The 22,078-nt window shown below is 38.6% G+C and overlaps 1 non-coding gene across 1 annotated transcript; it reads right to left on the minus strand.

Moving 5' to 3' along the window:
* Positions 1-9,359: 9,359 nt before the first annotated feature.
* Positions 9,360-9,505, minus strand: LOC138988034 (small nucleolar RNA SNORA62/SNORA6 family). The gene has a single exon (XR_011464378.1). It is a non-coding gene; the product is annotated as a small nucleolar RNA SNORA62/SNORA6 family (small nucleolar RNA).
* Between the last annotated feature and the right edge of the window lie 12,573 nt (positions 9,506-22,078).

Below are 22,078 nucleotides of genomic sequence, written 5' to 3' on the forward strand. Positions count from 1 at the left end.
AAGGTCCTATCCCTATCCATGGTTGGAACACCAGTTGCCTATATAAGAGGATTAAAGATTAAAAAACACTTGAAATAAAGTGAAGGCTTACTGGAGAATGTAGGGGCTAACTTAAGAAAACATCTTCACATATACCTTTCTCTGAAATCATTAGGGAATGGTGCTCATTTAAAATGCTTCTCAATCAAGCTGTACCTGCCCAATTCAGTATTGCTCTTGGGTGGGGTGAGAAGATATAATTGTGAGTAAAATGATTATAACTGACATTCTTGGGATCTCTGCACATATTCACCTCATTTGATGTTTAGAACAATTCCATAATCCAGGTCACTGTTTTCTTTTTAAAGGTAATGAAACAGATGCTCCAAGGTATATATGAGAACCCAAGTATGAAAGTGAAGTTGCTCAGTTATAGCTGACTCTCTGTGACCCCATGGCCTGTAGCCCACCAGGCTCCTCTGTCCATGAAATTTTCCAGGCAACAGTACTGTGGTGGGTTGCCATTTCCTTCTCCAGGGGATCTTCCTTACCCAGGGATTGAACCTGGGTCTCCCTCTTTGCAGGCAGATTCTTTACCTCTGAGCCACCAGGGAAGACTTGTTTTCATTTCAAAGATAATGAAAGAGAAACTCCAAACTATATGTGAGAACCCAAGTATAAATAGCCAGTGATTGGCTAACCTGGGACTCAAGTTCACAGCTTGCTGTTTACAAGTCTTATGCCCTTTCAACCACAACATCTTATCTCCTTGCCCATTGTTTGTCCTGGACAGATGTGTGATGAAATATACTAAGTTGACTTCATATTTTGAAAGAATTAAAAGATTACATAGACATTTTTTTCTTTAGCAATCTTTTTGTTTTGAAATTTAAAATAAGCGTATGAATAAAAAGTGGACTTGGTCCCCAAAACTCTGGTACTTTTTGACTTGTGATAGGACAATAGAACTAAGACCACAGGGGTCCACCTTTCTCTGGTTTGTTAAAAAAAAAAAAAAAAAAATCCATCCCCTACTTTCAGACGTCCAGCCCATTTGCAGCTAATCTGGGAGATACTGCAAGCTATCTGTTTTCTTTCCCTTTCCTACCAATCCAGATATTAACCCTAGTCTAGTCATCAGTCAATCCCTGGGTCAGGAAGATCCCCTGGAGGAGGAAATGGCAACCCACTCCAGTATTCTTGCCCGGAAAATCCCACGGACAGAAGAGTCTGGCAGGCTACAGTCCAAAGGGTCACAAAGAGTCAGACATGACTGAGCGACTAAGCACTAAAAATGAAAATGTTTTATCAGTGGAAGATGCGAAAGTGACTCCATTTTTGAGGTGTACATGGAAGAGAAGGACAGGTGGGGAGAAAAGGGTGTTATTGAGGTTATGTCTTCAAGGATACAGATCATTTTCACTGTTATTGGACTGGAGCCTGTGCCCACCAGCAGTAATAGACATGGAGAGTTAGTTACTATGCTATTTTCACCATCTCCTAGGAAGGCTCCCTTCAAATGGTTCAAAACCTAGTGATTATTCCACTTGTTTCTGCCAAGTGACACAAACACCATTCTGGTTCTGACAGCAGCCTAAAGGAGGCTTCACTTTATTACTTAGTCCTCCCCTGAGAAATGACTATTGTGGTGGGGATGTGAGTGAGTAACAAAGAAATCTTGAAACTGAAACACTAGAGAAATTAATTTTTCCCGGAAAGTATCTCCTAGGCACAGTTTCTCTCTTGAGATTATTGCCTTTGACAAAGATGGAGGCAGCACAGAAAGCAGTGGTTTGTATCGTTTTCTCTCTGATCCCCTTTTGTTAATACCAAACATTGTTGGCTTTTTGGGTGTAGGATGAGTTTCCTTATAGCAACCAATTCTTCTCATCTGCTTCATCTTTATGGAAGTTATTTATTTATTTTTCAGCGAGGAGGAGATCCTCTCAATGTTTGTTCTGGCTCTTAAATATGATGAATCTCTGACTCTTCAGTCTTGGGTCAAAATCTCAGTGGTACAGCTGGGCTAAATGAACCTACCCTTGATTACATCTGAACTTCCATCCATCTTACATTTAAGAAAAAACAGCTTTCTAACATGCTTCAGAGCTACTCTAATAAACCTAATGGCAAATCACCTCTCCCAAAGGTCAAGGGTAGCATCTTAATTCAAAGCTTGAGTACGATTGGGATTTAATTGTAGTAAATGCTGTTAATGCTGCTTTTAGCACTGAAATGGATGGCTTCTGGGTTGAAATACAGCTTGTATCTCAAAATATAAAAATAAAGTAAATGTTTACTAGTTAGGCCAAAAAGATGTAGACCTAGTCAAAGAGAAGTAAAATAAAAACAGTCTGTTTTGATGCTGTCTGTGGCAGAGGAGGAGAGAGAATGCAGAGAAGAGAAGGCATTTTATTTAACATTTGCTGCCCTCAGTAGTAAAATCTAGGTCAAGTGGTAGCACATACTTCTAATGTGCTATTAGATCATACCAAGTAGTTTTACAAGACGTAATCTACTGATATAGAAGTTGCTGTAATGGAAATTTCAAGTTTTGGATTCATGCCCTACAGTGCCTGCATAATTTCCCATCTGATATCACTTTTAGTGTTGGCTGTTTTCATATTGCACTTGGACATAAAATTCAAAACCTTTTCTTTTCATTATACTACTTGCATAATTTCAGTTTTAAGACTAGCATAAGCAAATATCCTAGTTTATCAGCTGGAATTTGTAGTGGTTAGATATATATTGGGAGAAGGCAATGGCACCCCAGTCCAGTACTCTTGCCTGGAAAATCCCATGGACGGAGGAGCCTGGTAGGCTGCAGTCCATGGGGTCGATAAGAGTCAGACATGACTGAGCGACTTCACTTTCACTTTTCACTTTCACGCACTGGAGAAGGGAATGGCAACCCACTCCAGTGTTCTTGCCTGGAGAATCCCAGGGGCGGGGGACCCTGGTGGGCTGCCGTCTATGGGATCGCACAGAGTCGGACATGGCTGAAGCGACTTAGCAGCAGCAGCAGCAGATATATATTGGACTTTATAATAAAAATAATTGGGGACAAGAAAGTTGGAGTATTGGTGGGATAGGTAGGAGTGATGTTAAATATATTCACATCTGATTAATTACAAAAAGAGCAATAAATCATCAATTCTGATAAACACCTTGTCCGTTTGAAGTTAGGCCTATTTTCTTTGAGCCCAGAAAGGTGAGTATAGCTTTCCAGGTGAAATAAGATGGCTTAAGATATATGTCCAGGCTTCCCTGGTAGCTCAGGGAATATGCCCTGGTATCTTCCTTGGTAAAGAATCTGCCCTCAATGCAGGAGACCCCAATTCAATTCCTTGGTTGGGAATAAACCCTGGGCTGGGAATAAACCCCGAAGAAGGGATAGGCCCCACTCCAGTGTTCTTGGGCTTCCCTGGTGGCTCAGATGCTAAGGAATCTGGCTGCAGTGTGGGAGACCTGGGTTTGATCTCTGGGTTGGGAAGATCCTCTGGAGGAGGGCATGACAACCCATTCCAGTATTCTTGCCTGGAGAATCCCCATTGATGGGGGAGCCTGGTGGGCTACAGTGCATAGCGTCACAAAGAGTTGGACATGATTGAACAACTAAGCACAGCACAGCAAGATATATGCCCACCAAACTTGTTCCGAGCCACCGAAGGAAATTAATACTGCCATATCCCACATTTCTAATTTGTCTTCCACATGCTAATAATGAGAGTTAAAAATGTGAAGCTTAGCATATGTCAGTTATGAAAGAGATTTGATAGGGGAAATTTAATCATAATAGAGAATTGTATGTGCAGTTAACTCCTGATTGTTACCACTGGCCATTAGGCTGTGTGTGCAAACTAGAGACATTTAAATTACTTACATTGGGATAAAAACGTCATTGTGTGTGTGGTATTCTTTATCTCATTGAAAGCTTGACACATCTTGCCTAATGATGTCATTAGATAAGAGAATGGGCTCTCTAGGAATTTAATGCTCAGATCTCTCTTTTTTGTTTTCCAATATGGAGAAGGCAATGGCACCCCACTCCAGTACTCTTGCCTGGAAAATCCCATGGATGGAGGAGCCTGGTAGGATGCAGTTCATGGGGTTGCGAAGAGTCAGACATGACTGAACGACTTCGCTTTCACGTTTCACTTTCATGCATTGGAGAAGGAAATGGCAACCCACTCCAGTGTTCTTGCCTAGAGAATCCCTGGGACGGGGGAGCCTGGTTGGCTGCCGTTTATGGGGTAGCACAGAGTCAGACACGACTGAAGCGACTTAGCAGCAGCAGCAGCAGCAGCAGAAGTGATCTATTATATGTCATATAAGCGGAGAGTGGGGACCCTAGACGCTCATGGTTTTCATGCTAAGTATCCACATTTCCCTAAATTAGTGACTCAAGATGAAAAATAAAAGACAGTAGCTTCAGTAAGCAAAAAGTCATGGCATATAAAGTAGGTTGTAGTTAGCTAGTAAGGTGGGGCACAGAATACTTTTAAAAAACCATAAAATTCTCAATGATTATAGCTCTTTGTGTCAAAATATTCAAGGCTGAAATTACTGAAACCCACAAGAGCAGGTGTTCTGAATGGTAGTCTAAGTTGTAATTAGAGTTTCTAAAGAACACTGTGAGGTGAAGTTAATTGAAACAGACTATATGGTTAATCATGGAATGATTTATTAAAAAAATAAAAATAGACTGACAAGCTATAAAAAGCCCCTATTTCCCAAATCTCTATTTTGACTAAACATAGAGCTGAAATATGTTGCTACTTTGATTAAAAAAATGTAAACAATTTAGTTATGTCTTTAAAATAGTATATAATTATCTCACTTTTTATGATTTGACACCTCATTATTTACATAATATGTAGGTTGTTTCCAAGGTTCAGAAAACCATTCTGAGAAGACAGATTATAGGGATAAGTGGTAGGACAGTGTTTTAAATTCCACTTGGATTAAGGGACTAAAAACATAGGATGAAATAGAGATGTAGCCCTCTTCTCTTGATATTTGTAACCACTTGGGATATTTCATATTTAAATCACTGTAATCTCTATGTGTCTATCAATAACTTCTTAGTCATTGCTTTGAGTGTTTTTCAATTCCCCCCCAAAACTGAGCCAGAGCTCTACAATTAGTACGAAAAGAATTTTAATGGATGATGTTAGGTGCTAGTGTGACAAGTTAGAACAAGAGTCCTTCGGAGGTATGACTTCATTTGCATACTGGTATGTGGGGACAAGGATCACATATGATTGACAAGGAGAGAATCAAAAGAGAGGAGCTGGAAAGAGTATTAGAGGTATCACACCATCACCTTTATTATGCAGGTGACAAAGTTGAGGTCCAATGAGATTGAGAGATTTCCCAAGTTTCCAATAAAGATCACTAGGTTCATAGAAAAAGTAACATGATCAGTGCTTAGTTGCTTGACATCATCAATGAGAAAGGTACAGACAAAATACTGTGAGATTCAAGAGAAAGGAGATATTACATTCAGTAGGAATAAAAAGGACATCACAAAGAGAGTGATAATTCCCATAGCTTAAAAAAAAAATGGGAATTTAGAATTCTCAATGTTTGAGATGGAAGTCAAGAGGAATGAAAAAGGGAAATTATTCTACTGTAAACAATGATCTTGTGACAAAAAAAAACATTGGATACCTTAGAGCAAGCTTTTTCAACCTCAACCCTATTGATATTTGGGGGCAGATAGTTCCTTATTGTTTGGGGGCTACCCTGTGCACTATAGAAAATTTAGCAACATCCCTATGCCCTACCCATTATATTGCCAATAGTACTCCCACCCCCACACTCCTGAATTCTGACAACCCAACTATTTCCAGTTTGTCAGGTGCCCTGGGGAAGGTGGTAGAAATTGTTCCCCTGAGTTCCACTGCATTAAAGCAAGAGAGAGCCTTAAAGAAGGGTCTTTGTCACTGTATATACATTCAGTTCAGTTCAGTTCAGTCACTCAGTCATGTCCGACTCTTTGCAACTCCATGAATTGCAGCACGCCAGGCCTCCCTGTCCATCACCAACTCCCAGAGTTCACTCAAACTCATGTCCATAGAGCCAGTGATGCCATCCAGCCATCTCATCCTCTGTCGTCCCCTTCTCCTCCTGCCCCCAATACCCTCCCAGCATCAGAGTCTTTTCCAATGAGTATATACATTAGTCAATCCTAAATGTTTGTTAAAAATAAAGAAGAAAGGAAAGGTTGAGAAGAAAGAAAGAGGAAAAAAGATGAAAGGATAGAATATATTTCCCCCCAAAACTGTAACTAAGTAAAAAACCATTTAAATAAATAAGATTTTTTTTTAATTTTATGGAAAGACTGTGATGAACTTCATCTTATACTGAAATATCCAAAAACATTTTCACAGATATAAAAATATACCAGTTAACTCTAATTTTTTTACTTTGGGATATAAAATTCAATGTAATGAAGGAGTTTATTGTACCTGACAAAGGAAGAAGAGAGGAAGAGATAGTTGGGGTATTAGTGGGATGGAGTATGAAGAGTCATTCGTTGGAAGGTGGTAGAGAGTCAGGTGATCCATTCTTGGCAGGAAACCTGTTTGTGACTCATGGTTACTCTGTACTAAAACCACATTTAAAAATAAATAGCACAGAGACACATCTTCAGGCCAAAATAAAAGTTAAAGTTAAGCATGTTTTGGGACATAAGGAAATAGTACAATGAGCACAAAAGAGTGAAGAGTAAAATCTGCCTCTTTCTCCCACTCACAAACAATATGCTTTGTGTTCATCAAAATATAGTGCATAAGTCAAATCTATTTCCTTTGATAGACTCAAACCAGAAATTCATCAAGTAAATTGGTAAGAATATCTTCTCCTGAAGAATAATGTCAAGGTATCATTGTTTAGAGTGTAATTTTTTGGAGGGTTAGCAAAAATCACAGATATCTTCAAGAGTGATTCAAGTATGTATATGTCAGGGCTAACGGGCAAGAAAGTTGTGTAAGTAGAATGGAGACATGATTTAATAAATATGGCTTAGAGGGTAAAGTGTCTGCCTGCAATGCAGGAGACCCAGGTTTGATCCCTGGGTTGGGAAGATTCCTTGGAGAAGGAAATGGCGACCCACTCCAGTACTCTTTCCTGGAAAATCCCATGGATGGAGGAGCCTTATAGGCTACAGTCCATGAGGTCACAAAGAGTCGGACACGACTGAGCAATGATACATTTTTTATGGTCAAGTAGATGGGACACAATGATGAAAACAACATGGAACCTATCATGTAGGAAAAATTGCTCTAGATATCAGAGCAGCATGAAATTGAGTGTGACCAGGAGACCTGTGAAGGTCACCATTTATGAGTAAGAGTCCAGAAGAAGTGGTTGGGGGAAGAGCACATTCTAGACTGAAGGAGGGCTGGAGGTTAAGCAGACAGGGTAGGTTTGTGAAACTGAATAGCACTGAGGTTTCTGAATCTAGTTTAGAGGTGAGGTGACATGGATACAGGGTCCTAGGTCAGATCATAAAGCAGTTTGCGTATGTTGTCGTTCAGTCACTAAGTCATGTCCAGCTCTTTGCAACCCCATGGACTGCAGCATGCCAGACTTCCCTGTCCTTCACTATCTCATGGAGTTTGCTCAAATTCATGTCCATTGAGTCGGTGATTCTATCTAACCACCTCATCCTCTGCATATGTTATGAATTAGTTAGGTTTTGCTGTATAACAATCCACCCCTAAGTTTAGTGTCTTAAGTAGCAAGGATCTGTTACTTCTCATGGCTCTGTAGGTTGGCTGGTTTGGGCAGAGTCAGCTGATTCCTGCAGCACATGAGCAGTGTGGCTGGGTGGGGTTCTAGAATGGCTTTCATAAATGACTGGTAGTTGGTAGGCTGGGTGTTCCAGAGCAGGGTCAGCAAAATTCCTCTATATGGGATCAGGCAGTAAAAAGGTCAGACTTTGCAGGTTAAAATAATGATGATATTACATATGTACATATATAAAAAGAGATGAAACTATCTCCATAGATTTTTTTTTCCATAGATTTTTTTAATGGACAGAATTAAAGTAAAATAAAAATTGAGTAATTTATTTTGTGATACAGGTCTTCTAATAAGGAGATTTGAACTTTTTTGGGGGGAAGGGGTAATATCATAATTAGGTTCAAAGGTAGGGCTCCTTATCTTCAAATCAATTGTTAATGTTTTTCTATAAAAACATTCTTAGCTCAGGCTGTACCAAAACACAGGGCAGGTTGAATTTGGTCTGTGACTGGAGTTTGCTGACCTTGGTTCTAGAGGCCATGGCTCTGCTCCACTCTCTAGTAGGCCTCATTCTCCAGGATGGAAGCATGGGCTTCTTCACATGGGTTGACTCAGGAGACCAAAGGTAGCAAGAGAAGGCAAGTCCCAATGCACAAACACTCTGTAAGTCTCAGATACATCACATTTTTCTAATGCTCCATTGACCAAAGCAAGTCATATGACCAAGGCCAGATTCCAAGGGTGGAAAAATAGATTCCATCTCTTGTTGGCAGGAGTAGCAAAGTCATATGGCACAGAGTATGCATACAGGGATGGGAAAAGTTGTGACCATTTTTTGTAAACCATCTTCCACACATTGCTAAGAGTTCTGAATTTATTTTGCAGGGAGGGAGGCAGTAAAAGTGTTTTGAGCAGATAACTGCCATATCTGGGACTGAGCTGCAGGGAAAGTAACCAGGGAGTCATTTAAGAGACATGGCATCCATGGTGATAGATTTAGGGTTAGAGACTAGAGGGAGAAGATCAAGTAGCAGCAACTACAATTCAAAAAATACAAATACAAATGTGCCTGTCCTTTATGTATTTTTTAGCATCTGAGAGCCTCTTTGGACAGTTCATATCATGCATTTCCTGTGTGTGTGTGTATGTGTGTGTGTGTGTGTGTGGTGTGTGTGTGTGTGTGTGTGTGTGTGTGTGCATGCATGCGCCAGTGTATGTGGGTAGGGACAGGTACTTATAGTAGGAATGAAAGCAAAAGCAAGTATTACTCCAAAATCTGATATCTAAAATAACATTTTGTAGTAAGACTGTATTTATAGAGAATGATTTGGTGCTGGGGAGGTGAAATATTTGTTGAATTTCCACATTAACAAATCAAGAGGCAGGCATAGCTGAATTGGAGTTTTCCACAAGGGATGCCCTATACACCCAGGAAGAAAAGTGGGGAGGGGACTTGGTCTCTGCAGTTCCAGAGGTTTGAGAAGAGGAAAATGCAGGGAAGCAGGAGGGCTGAGGGAGGGGACACTTGGGTGGACTTCTCTCCCCTGAATGCATGATTGATTCTGTGGAGTCTAAGAGGATAGGTGGTGCTCAGTCAAAGTAATTCTGCATTTTCTTCTCTTTTCTTTCATAGCAAATGCTACTATCAAACTCCACTCGGGCCAGAGACCCTTGTGGTGTTAGTGAAAAGCTTCCCCTCACATAGCACCCTACCTACACTTGTGAGTTCACCAGCCAGTGGCTTCAACTTCAAGCTCTAACAATGGGCAGCCAAGTGCCTCCATCTTTGTAGCCTGTTTAGGTAGAAGGAAAGCCAGAGTTGACAATTTCTGAGCTATTTTTGATTTTTGTGTGCTGTGAACTGGAACCAGAAAGTCCCAGACACCCATGGAGGGGCCACAGAAAATATCTGAGCAGAGAGTCAGTATTGATATAAAACAGAAGTCACAAGATAGTTGCTGTTAGTAGAAGACTTGATAACTGGTTGGATTTGGGAAACTGAGAGAAAAGGATGAATCACAGTATATGGTAAGATTTTGATCTGAATAATAGGGGGAAATGAAGCCACAAAAATATGTACATCAGCAAGATGAGTTCATTTAAGGTAAAGATCTGGTGCTGAAAAATAAGGGTTGGAGCATGGAAAAGTTGAGAATAATTACTACATAAAGTACCACATATTTATCATGTTAAGCAGCAGGGGGTCCTCAGGATCAGGGAAAAGATTATTTATAGGAACTGGGTCCTTGTAGCTGAAAGAAGACTAAAGAGAATCTTGGTGGTGAGTCACAGATTTAATTTTTCCTTTAATTGGCTCCAAAGAGTGGTCTATAGATGAATTGAAATTTTTGTATGTGAGCAAATGCAACACATCTAATACACAATAGTTTGGGATTGAGAAAATAGTAAATGCTCAAATAAAATTTAGAATGTTCTTATTTTTACCTTTAGAAACAAACTAGTTGTTTCAACCTTTTTTGGTTCTTCTGTTTCAATGAAGAGCAGTGGGGCTAGGAGGCAGGCGAACTGGAGCAGACACTGCAGTCACTTCCGGCTCTTTCGGTTTTGTTTCCCTTCTCCTTCAGGTGATCTCCCAGCACTACTACTTCTTAACACTACTGGTGAAACAGGAACTGTCTTCTGAAAGTCCTTTCTCTTCCTTGTGAGAAGTTCAAAAAGTCTAAAATTTGTAACGGTCTAGACCATGGAAACTCAGTTCCTCCTTTGGCACTAACTTGTAGATTTTAATCTGATGGACCTCTGCTCAAGTGGGCCTTTATTAGAATATTTAAAAGGTATAAAAGAGAGAAATTCTAATAGAAAGTGGGCGGAGATGAATGAAAGTTACGTATTTGTAGACCAGTTGAGTAACCGGAAGATATTAGGCTGTGTGTGGGACAGTCAGGACACGTTCTTGTCACTGATCTTCCTCGCACCAGTGTTCCACTCCTTTCTCCCATGAAACATACGACTAAAATTTTCACTCTCCACTCTAGGGCTTCAGGGTGTTGGGAAAGTGTGGATCATTCCTCCAACTGGTAGAGGAGGAGACAGGAAATGGAGACTTCTGAGAGTTGGAGAGTGTCCCAGAGAAAAACGATATTGGACAAACCTCAAGAGTAGCAGAAGACCTAGTGATTGAAAGCAGGGTTAAGTCAGTGGAGGACATGAGGCATGGATGGAAGGACCTTGGAACATGAATTGAAGGAGGAATTATAATGGACACAATATAGGTTTTTAAAAATGTGAATATTTTCTTTTAAATCACATGCTGAACTTGTGTGCAATGAATATAAATAAGTAAAATTCTACTCATAAAAGCCTTTTCCTAGGTGACTGTAAGTCTAATATAATGTTTGTTCAGTCAATGTGATAAAAGCAAAAGAATTCTGCAGGCGAGGATATCTTTTAATTGTAAGAGGCCTTTTCTTCTTTTCTTCAATTGGCCATGCTGAGCAGAGAGACCTTGGAACAGAATATTAAACAAGCCACAAAATGTTTCACTAGACACAATTAGTGTCAGGTAAATGTCTGCTCTTCAAATGCCGTGAAATATTTCATGTTACCAGTGTTTTAGGTGAAATCTTACCCCTGAGTCTTAAACAGAAGGTGATGCTGGTACATTTAGATCACTGGCCAGCATCTCATTTGCAGTTATTACTTAGTAAAACTGACTTAATTTAATGTTTGTCTTTCTCTCCCTCCCTTCTTTCCTTCTTCCTTCCTCCTTTTTCTCTTTCTTTCATCAACAACAAACCTACAGAATAACCAGGCAACTGAATATTATTCATACATAATTGCCACATCCTGTTAGATAATGAGCATACATATGAAAGGCTCATAAAATAGCAAATTTTTGTTGAACAACACACTTCCTACACACTCCTCATTCCCTTCGATCTGGCTTCCACCCCCATCATTCCTGAAATAGCTCTTGCTAAGGCCACCAATCATTCTTAGGACCTGGAATTTAAAGGATACTGTTCAGCCTTCATTTTACTTGATTCCTCAGCTGATTTCACAACAGCAAATCATTCTGTCCTTAAAACAATCCTTTTCCTTGTCTTCTGAAACAAAGCCATTCTCCTGGGGTCTTTTTCCCTCTTGCCCTTTTCAGACTTCTTTTGCTAGCTCATTTTACTCTACCCAGTCTTTAAATATTGAAGTTCCTTAAGGCTTGTTTCTGGAATTCTTTCTCTTCTCATCCGATATTCAGACTCATTGTTAGACTGATCATCTATGTGTCACTGACTCTCAAATTCATATTTTCAGTTTGAATGAGTCTCTCCAGAGTCTCAGATCTATGTATTTGGCCTGCTTGATACTAGGAGGTCTCACAAAGACTCCAAGATGACATGTCCCAAACCCAGCTCATGATGGTACCTGCAACCTCCTTCAGTAAACCCTACCATAATAAGTGGTGTCATCATTCACAGAAGTTCAAAAGCCAGAAATCTAGGCATAATTCTTGACCAGATCTAATTCTCTGTTCTCCTTACTGTTATCACTGTGGTCAAAGCTATCTTCACCACTTGCTCTGACTAATGCTGTTGCCTCCTAAAGAATATTTCAAACATTCAGTCTTTGGACATTTTCATTGCCACCCAAATACATTTAAAAATGTAAATTTTATCACATCAATATCCTGCTCAAAGCCTTTGAATGACTTCCCATCGTTATTAGAATAAAATCTCTTCTCCTGACACTCTCTCACCACCTTCTTACCCTTCCTGTGATGCAAATATTAAACTTGTTAATTACTTTGAATGTATTATGTTCTCTTCTCACTTTCACATGTACCCATCCTCCTACCTGAAATACTTTTCCGTCTGCACTTTACTGAAGATTTCTACTCTGCCATCAGATTTCATCTCTACCATCATAGTCTCATGGAAACTTCATGTTGTCTACAGTATTCTATGCTCTCAAAAATCCCTGTTATTTACCTTTGCAGAATTTGCCAGAATTTACAACTCTCTATTTATGAACTCATTTACTTGTTATGTGTCTTCCTCACCAAACTGCAAGCTCCATGGGGCCAGAACCCATTGCTTTTCTGCTGATCATTCTGTACCTAATGCTAATCATAGTGCCTGGCACATAACTGGTATGTTACTTGTTGAACCAATGGAGAGACTATTTCTGTGCTGGTTTCTGACTCATGCAAAAGAAAAATGAGTTAATTTTAGTTAACTTAAAATTAACTTTAGTTAATTAGTTTAGAGACCACAAGTGGTCTTTATTTTAAGGACTACAAGTCTCTATAGACATATAAATTCATAAATTTATGAACTTGTTAGGGAAGGCACCAAAATAATTTAACCCTGTGAAAAAAGAAGACTTTAAACCTATATAACATTCAGCCTAGAATGTCCTTGGAGTTAGAAGTAGATTTTTTTCTGAGATCTTTGGAAAATTGACTGTTATTTATAACTATTATTGTTTCTTTCTTGTAGTTCAGAAGATCAGTGAATGATGGACAAGAGCAGTGACTAGAGTATGATGATGACAAGCTTGGGCAAAGTGGGCAGTATTCAGCTCCCAGTTCCACTGACCATCACAGAAAGGTGATGGTGGGCCCCACATGTGACCCTGAGAGGCCCATGCAGAGCCTTCAGAGCAGGCTTTGAGAAAGCATGTGCTGGTATGTGCTGGGATGCTGAGTTTTTGTCACGAGGGGAAAAGAATAGATGATTATTGACAAACACTTCACAATTATTTCTTGTTCCAACCTGAAATGAAGCATATAGAATGTCCATGTGCCAGTTTATGGATCCTATCACCAAAAAAGTCAGAGGCTAAAGGCTGGAGTCTGCAGGTGTTTCCTTTCAGAATTTGTTCCCCACCGCTGCCTTACTGCTGCTGCTGCTAAGTCGCTTCAGTCCTGTCTGACTCTGCATGACCCCATAGGTGGCAGCTCACCAGGCTCCCCCATCCCTGGGATTGTCTAGGCAAGAATACTGGAGTGGGTTGCCATTTCCTTCTCCAAGCCATGAAAGTGAAAAGTGAAAGTGAAGTCGCTCAGTTGTGTCCGACTCTTAGCTGTGTCCTACCAGGCTTCTCTGTCCATGGGGTTTTCCAGGCAAGAGTACTGGAGTGGGGTGCCGTTGTCTTCTCCACACCCCCGCCTTAGGAAGAAACTAAAAGTAAACAAAAATATGGTTATTCCATTGGCACCAGAATAACACGTATGTATTTCTAGATTGCTGAAATTCAGTTAAAACAATAAGGATGAATGCAGGAATGAAAATACGACATGAGAATTATCCTTTCTGCATTTTCTAGTTATCTGAATAGCTGTCACCAATTGAATTCAGAATTCTAATTCTTCTAACAGAAACAGTAAAGAGAGAATGGACTCCAGCATTTCAAACAGCTTTTGTGTCACTGGCCTTGAAATTTTGTCCGTTTTCTTTTTCAAGGTAAGGGATCTGGTTTTGTTCTGTTTATTTTCTTTAGTCATGCCATGAGGAAACAAGGTATATAAGTTAATTATTTTAATCCAAATAAAATGATAACAGACTGTAATTATATGATATGCTTCTCAACTGGCCAATTTACTTAAACAGAATATAAACAAGGTTTTTTTTTTTTTTGGTGATTTGTAAACAAGTAGCCAAAATATTCCTCATGGAAATGGATTACTCTAAAATCACACCATCCTAGAAAAAATCTAGTAGGGAATAAAATACAAATCTTATTCTATTCTATCCCAGATGTCTTGTCTATACTACTATAATTTCAGAAGATTTAAAACAGTTGTTGAGACCCATAAGAAACTGTACTAAGTTATTATGACCTTACCATTTTTACCCTTCAGGGACAATTTTCTCTGTGAGTCTCAGATCTGGTGTAAAATCTCATAAAATTTTATAAGAATCTCTTATGAAATAATTGTCATCTTTAGAGAACATGGGTATTAAAATCAACAAAAATAAAAATCACTTACCAGGACTCAACCATGCTGGCACCCTGATCTCAGATGTCTAGCCTCCAGAACTGTGAGCCCTCATGAATAGGATGAAGAATCCAAAGAGCTAGCTTGCCCTTTTTTCCTACTTTCTCTGCCCTCCTTTAAGAAGTTGTCCTTCTGCAATCTGGAAGAGGGCTCTTACCAGGACCCGACCATACTGGCACCCTGATCCCAGATGTCTAGCCTCCAGAACTGTGAGAAATTCAGTTCTTTGTTTAGGCCACCCAATTTACGATATTTTGTCATGTAGCCTGAGCTGAGTAAGATACTTACTGGATTAGGGTGGGTCCTAAATCCAATGACTGGTGTTTTTAGAAAAGAAAGGAAAAAAAGATCCAGACATAGAGATACAGATATAGAGGGAAGAAAGCCATGTGAAGATGGAGATCAAGTGCTTCAGCCACAAGCTAAGGAACACTCATTATTGCCAGGAACCCTCAGAAGCTCAAACCAAGGAGGAATTCTCTTCTAGACACTTCAGAGGGTCACTGGCCTTAATGACACCTGATTTCAGACTTCTGGCCTCCAGAACTGTGAGAGAATAATTGGTTGCTGTTTTAAGTCATCTAGTTTGAAGTAATTTGTTATGGCAGCCTAGAAAACAAACACAACCTCCCAAACTTTTCCCCATCTTCTCCACTTCACAGTTGAATTTATTGAAGGAATCACCTACAATTGCTGTGTGTGTGTTTTTTTTTTAATCGAGTGACATTCACACCTTATCCACTGCAGTCTGGGGTCTACCCTCCTCATCATTTCACAGAAATTGCTTTCACCAGATTTATCAAGAGCCCCTTTTGGCCATATTCTTCTCAGCTTTTGCATTATTTCATTATTCATTATTTCCTTTTACCATTTCCTCCCTGAATTTGTTGACTGCATCCACAAAATTTTCTCATTATTTTTGTGGCCACTCTGTTTCAGTTATTATTTGAGTTCCTCTTATCTTTGTTGGGCTTCTCTTGTGGCTCAGCTGGTAAAGAATCTGCCCGCAATGTGGGAGACCTGGGTTTGATCCCTGGGTTGGAAAGATCCCCTGGAGAAGGGAAAGGCTACTCCATTATTCTGGCCTAGAAAATTCCATGGACTGTATAGTTCATGGGGTCCCAAAGAGTTGGCCACGACTGAGCTACTTTTTCACTTTCTTTTTTGTTGTCCCTTAAATGTTAGTATTTGTCAGGATTCTGCCCTGGATCCACTTCTCCATCTATGTACTCTGGAAGTTTCATTCACATGTATCTATTCTCTCATGTTTACCAAGTCTGTCTTCAGGCCAGATCTCTCTCCTCAGTTTCAGACTTGTTATCAGCCCCATAATTTAAGTGAGACTTCTCAAATTACTTGCATCACAGGTCCTTCGAAATCAGGATGATCAAAACAGAAATCACCATTTTTTCTCTCTCGGATCTCCTCCTCCTCTCTCCCCAGATCACAGCATCATCTTTCTCCCAGTTAATAAAGTCAGAAGCCTGGGAGTCATCCTTCATCCTTCCTCTCACAGCCTGAATATAGCCTATTAGTCCTCATAGACAAAGCTCTAGACCCACGTGCTGGCATCTCCACCCTGACTTTCTGCCGGAGTACACGAGCTCATTTCCTCCTTCAGATGCCCTCGAGTGTACTTGGAAACATAAATTTGCTTGTGTGACTCTCTTGCTTAAAAGCTTGCGATGTCTTCCCAAACATTGCAGGATGACGTCCAGAATGGGCAGCAAGGCTCAGCTTGACAGGCTCCTCTATGCTCAGGCCAAACAGAAAACCCTGTCTTTAGCCCTTCATGTGTGCTCTGCACCCTCTGGACACTCATCCCAGGAAGCCTTCTTTGCACCCCATGATACTCATCCCACTGCCTGGTAATTCTGTTTTCCCTAGTGGTCCTCTGAAATTTGAGAAGCTCATCCATCTTATTTACCATGGATCTCCAGTGCCAACCAAAGTGTCTGGAGTAGAGAGGGGCAACAAATAATACCTAAATGAATAACCCAGTCCACATAAAAAGAAAACCAAGGCTCACAGTAATTAACCCATTTGGCCAAGCAAATGCAAACCAGGGACTTACTTTTCTAATGTCTTTTCCATTCCTTTATATTCCCTTAAAAAAAAGGGAAACAACTTGCATTACATAAAATTAAATCATAATTGTTAGACAATATCACTTGTAAATTATAATGCACAAAATTACAAATGACAAAAACCAAGAAAGGCTTAGTTGTGAATACTATCCCTTGCTACTGGTTTTATATGTTTTTTTTTTCTTCTAACCATGGCCTTGCTTTCTCTGCCTTTTCATGGGCCAATACTGTCTGTCACATTTGTAGCTTTGAACTCTTCTCCTTCAGTTTGCACTCAGCTGCTGGTTAGTCCACAGGTGTCAAATGCCATATACTGCGCTTTGCTCTCTCCCAACACTAGTAGTGCCCTGGAAAAGCCTCCTGTGCATTTTTAGCTTAATCCACCCATTTGCAAGCTCTGACTCTGCTCTGAACTTTCACTCACCTTGCCTGCCTTTGAGCTGCCTTTGAAGGGGCAGGCCTGTCATGGGTCTGAATCTGCCACAGCTGTTCCTAATTCTTTCATTCCTAAAGCACTCCTGCCTCAGAGCATCAGAGCGGCGCCTTGCCTGCTTCTCACAGGAGTGGCTGTGCTGGGAGAAGTGGGGGCTTGGCTCCATGCTGCCCGGGGTGGGGGGTGGGGCTGCCCCTCTCCCTGGGGCCTTGGGAAACAGCTGACCTCATCCTGGTCAGAGAAGCAAGTTAGTTGTCTTGGCTTTTTTTGTTGTTTTATTTCGTTTCATCAAAAATAGAGAAAATGGACAATAGAGAAAATTGACAAAAATAGAGGAAATTAGAGAAAAAGAAAAACCTCACAGCACGTAGTTTCAGCAACCAATCACCACTGCCATTACGATTTTGATATTTTTCCTTTCAGTCTTTTTATCCATGTGTAAAAAGTTAATTTTGACACAATTATTCTTTTCATGCGTATCATTTTATATTTTTGATTTTCACTTAGCACTGGTAAAGTCTATTTTGCATAATATTTCACTAAGTGGATATCCCAGAAAATAATTATTCTCCTCAGCTTACACGGTTAAGTTGATTTCATTGTCACTGCGAAAAATAACTGAATAAATGTGATTTAAGCACGTGGAAGAAAGAAAACCCTGAGAAGAACCTCTGTGCATCTAACATCTTGTCTCTATTTAGATTTCTCCCCTTAAGATTTACATCCCAAAGTGAAATTACTGGTTAAACATGAGTAAATATCACCGAAGATCCTAGTTCATTTGCTCCATTGTTTTCCAAACATGTAGCAATTTAGTGTAACTGGGGATGTGAGGGTGGCCATTGCGTTCATTCTTGCCAGGCAGTTCTTATACATTTGAATTTTCTCCCTAATTTCATACATCAATTATGAAACTATTTTTTTTTTATTCCTAGAGAAGCTTAACCTTTTTCCAAATGTTTATATTGTGTGTTTTTGCTGTGAATTTCTCTTCATGTCCTTTAATCATTAATGTATTTGGGATTTTGTGCTTAAATTTCTTATAGCTTGTTATTTAATAAAGAAGTTAACTGTCATATTTGCTGCAAATTTGTTTTTCCTTTGGTAATTTATATTATACATGTTTTACCTATGATTTAAAAATTTTAATGTAGTTAAGTCTGTCTATATTTTCAATTTGTACTTTCATTAAATTTTAAATATACTTCTCACTCTTGGTCTGCTCCTCCACTCACCCAAACATTTAGTGTTGTACAATTCCATATTATCTTCTAAGATCTTATGGTTTAATATTTTTACAGATAACATATGGGATTTTATTCTAGTATATGAAGTAAAGTGAAAATCTGTATATATATATTTCTAGATTTTTAACCTAATGTCCTCAGAGCATTTAATTTTGTCTTTTCCTTTCTTTTCTTTGCATCTAATAGCATTTTTAGGCATATTGTATTAAAAATGGCAATCATATTTAACATTACTTTGTTTCTAATTTTAGTAAAATGGACTAGATTTTGTTACCAGTATTTTATTAACTATTGGTTAAATTAAATATTGCTTATCATTAAAATAAAATATCCTGATTTTTTAAAAAGAATTTTTGAATTAAGTTTAGATTTGAAGTTTTATCAGATAATTTTTGTAAATGTTTCAGAATGACCTACAGATGTGAAGGTATGTCTTATTCACCCTGGTTTTCATTCACTTATGAATTCCTAAAATAAATATTTCTTGGCTTTGACAAACTATATTTTTAACCGTATACTGAATATTTTGCTGAGACTTTTTCACATCTTATTAATAAGGGCTTGGTTTATAATTTTATTTGGTGTTTATTTTTGGCAGAGATTTGATTTCAGAAAAACATTTGCTTAGAAAATTTAGGGGAAAGCATTTCATCTTTGTGTTTCCAGGAAATATTTATGTGGCATAGAACTTTTCTCTGACAACTTGAAATAATTTTATTCTCAAAAGCATCTCGACCTGAAGCCATTTGGGGCAAGTATTTTTTTTTTTTTTTATGTTGTTTTCAATTTCTATATGTTATTGCTCTCTGAAAGAAAGTGAAAGTGAAAGTTGCTCAGTCCTGTCTGACTCTTTGAGATCCCATGGATTATACAGTCCATGGAATTCTCCAGGCCAGAATACTGAAGTGGGTAGCTGTTTGCTTCTCCAAGGGATCTTCCCAACCCAGGGATTGAACCCAGGTTTCCCACATTGCAGGCAGATTCTCTACCAGCTAAGCCACAGGGGAAGCCCTATTGCTCTCTGCGTACTTTATATTTTCTGTTTTTATTTGTGATTTATTTTTTCCCAAAAATTACAGTTTAGTTTTCTTCTTTCTCTTTCTATTTGCTCAGTAATGTCCGACTTTCTGCGACCCCATGGACTAGACAGTCCATGGAATTCTCCAGGCCAGAGTACTGGAGTGGGTAGCCTTTCCCTTCTCCAGGGGATCTCCCCATCCCAGGGATTGAACCCAGGTCTCTCGCGTTGCAGGCAGATTCTTTACCAGCTGAGCCTTAGTTTTCTTAAAATTCATTAAATAAATTCTTTATATAAAAGTTTCACATGCTTAATGTTTTAATTGTTGTCTGCTTTATTGTTGTTATTGTTCAATCACTCAGTCGTGTCTGACTCTTTGTGACCCCATGGATGCATGGAAGCACACCAAGCTTCCCTGTCCTTTACCATCTCCCGGAGCTTGCTCAAACTCATGTCCATTGAGTCGGTGATGCCATCCAACCATCTCATCCTCCCATCATCCCCTTCTCCTGCCTTCAATCTTTCCCAGCATTAGGGTCTGCTTTTTATATATATATTTAAATCTTATTTACTTACTTTTTAACTTTATCCATTAAATTTGCTAACATATTATTTGAAAAAAGCTTATTTACTTATTTTATTTATTCCACATTTGCTTGTTTCAATGCAGTAATTTCTATTTTATACACTGTCACTTATTTTTATCTGTTCTCCTTAGGACTGTTAATACCAACAGCTTGAGTTAAATGCTTATTCCATTTATTCTTTATCTCTTTTGAGATAAAAGATTATTTTTGTATTTTAATTGTTCTTTAAGTTGTGTGCTATTTCATTTTTTATTTCTTACTTGATCAATGATTAATTAAATCTTTTCCATAGTTTTGATTGGCACTTTTATTATTATTGCCTTGAATTTTTATTTATAATTTTGAGTTTTCCTTGTGTTGTGGTGCAAAAAATTACAGAGCAAATATTTCTCATTTTTGGAATTCTAGTTGTTCATAAATATAAGCTCGATTTTAAATGTTGAAGATGATGGTTTTTTTTAAATTAAATTGATAATCTTTGATACATCTGGTACATCAAATTTTAGATTAAATAAATTTTAAACATTTTCTATATCTTTAAGTCATTGATTTTGTCTCTTATTCTACCATAAATCTACTAATAACAAGCTGAACTGTCTACAGTTTTGATTTGTCAGTTCCTTATTGTCTTTCAAGCATGTTTGACACATTATTGGTACTTAACCATTCTCCTTGAATATGCTTTTTTGGTACATTCTACCTCTCTATAATGATTTTATCTCATTTAACATTTTTCCCCTATAAGTGCTTCCTTATCTAGTATTTCTCCAGCCACTCTTGCTTTTTTTATATGTATTTTACACATTCTCTTATGTTTGCTAATCCTTTAACTTTCAACTGTCTGTCTTTACATTTCTTTCACCTTGTATCTATCCTTTAATATACAGAATGTGTTTTATTGACTTTTATCTTCAAAAATTTACAAAACAGCATTAGTTTTTAACTATTTTAGTGTATTTGTGATTCATAAAACTTTGGCACTTGAACATGAAAATAGAACAACTTTAACATTCAGTTCAGAAACATTTTAACATTTAATTCATGATCATTTACAAGTAAGATAAAACTGCTTGCCTAGCTAGTTGCATGCTCATCACTGGGCAATTTTCTAACCCTAGTTTCATTTCTTCTGAGTTTCCTTTGCCAGCATCTTCCCCTCTCCAGAACCTTGAAGCAAGTGGAGTTCTTAAGGGCTCAGTCTGAGATCCTTCCTCCGTAAGAAGTGACAGATGAGTTGAGATCTGAAATGTAGGTAGGAGTTAGTCTCACAAATTGTGTGGCAATGATTTCATCCCATCTTGTGCCATCAAATAACATTTATATGTAGTCATTTCTAAATCATCTCAGGAAGTCCAAGAGGATTTCTTCATACCTCATTTCCTCTTGCATACAGATTTCTCAGGAGGAAGGTAAAGTGGTCTGGTATTCCCATCTTTTTAAGAATTTTCCACAATTTGTTGTGATCCACACAGTCAAAGGCTTTGGCTTATTTTGGTCAATAAAGCAGAAGTAGATGTTTTTCTGGAATTCTCTTGCATTTTCTATTATCCAATGGATGTTGGCAATTTGAACTCTTCTGCCTTTTCTAAATCTAGCTTGAACATCTGGAAGTTCTAGGTTCATGTACTATTGAAACCTAGTTTAGAGAATTTTGAGCATTACTTTGCTAGTGCGTGAGATGAGTGCCATTGTGCAGTAGTTTGAACATTCTTTGGCATTGCCTTTCTTTGGGATTGGAATGAAAACTGACCTTTCCCAGTCCTGTGGCCACTGCTGCATTTTCCAAATTTGCTGGCATATTGAGTGCAACACTTTCACATCACCTTTTAGGATTTTAAATAGCCCAGCTGGAATTCCATCACCTCCACTAGCTTTGGTTGTAGCTTCCTAAAGCTCACATGACTTCAAACTCCATGATGTCCAATTCTAGGTGAGTGACCATGCCTTGTGGTTATCTGGATCATTAAGTTTTTTTGTTTTTGTTTCTTGTATAGTTTTTCTGTGTATCCTTTCC

Source organism: Bos mutus, chromosome 5 (genome assembly GCF_027580195.1).
Source record: "Bos mutus isolate GX-2022 chromosome 5, NWIPB_WYAK_1.1, whole genome shotgun sequence".
Classification (NCBI taxonomy): domain Eukaryota; kingdom Metazoa; phylum Chordata; class Mammalia; order Artiodactyla; family Bovidae; genus Bos; species Bos mutus.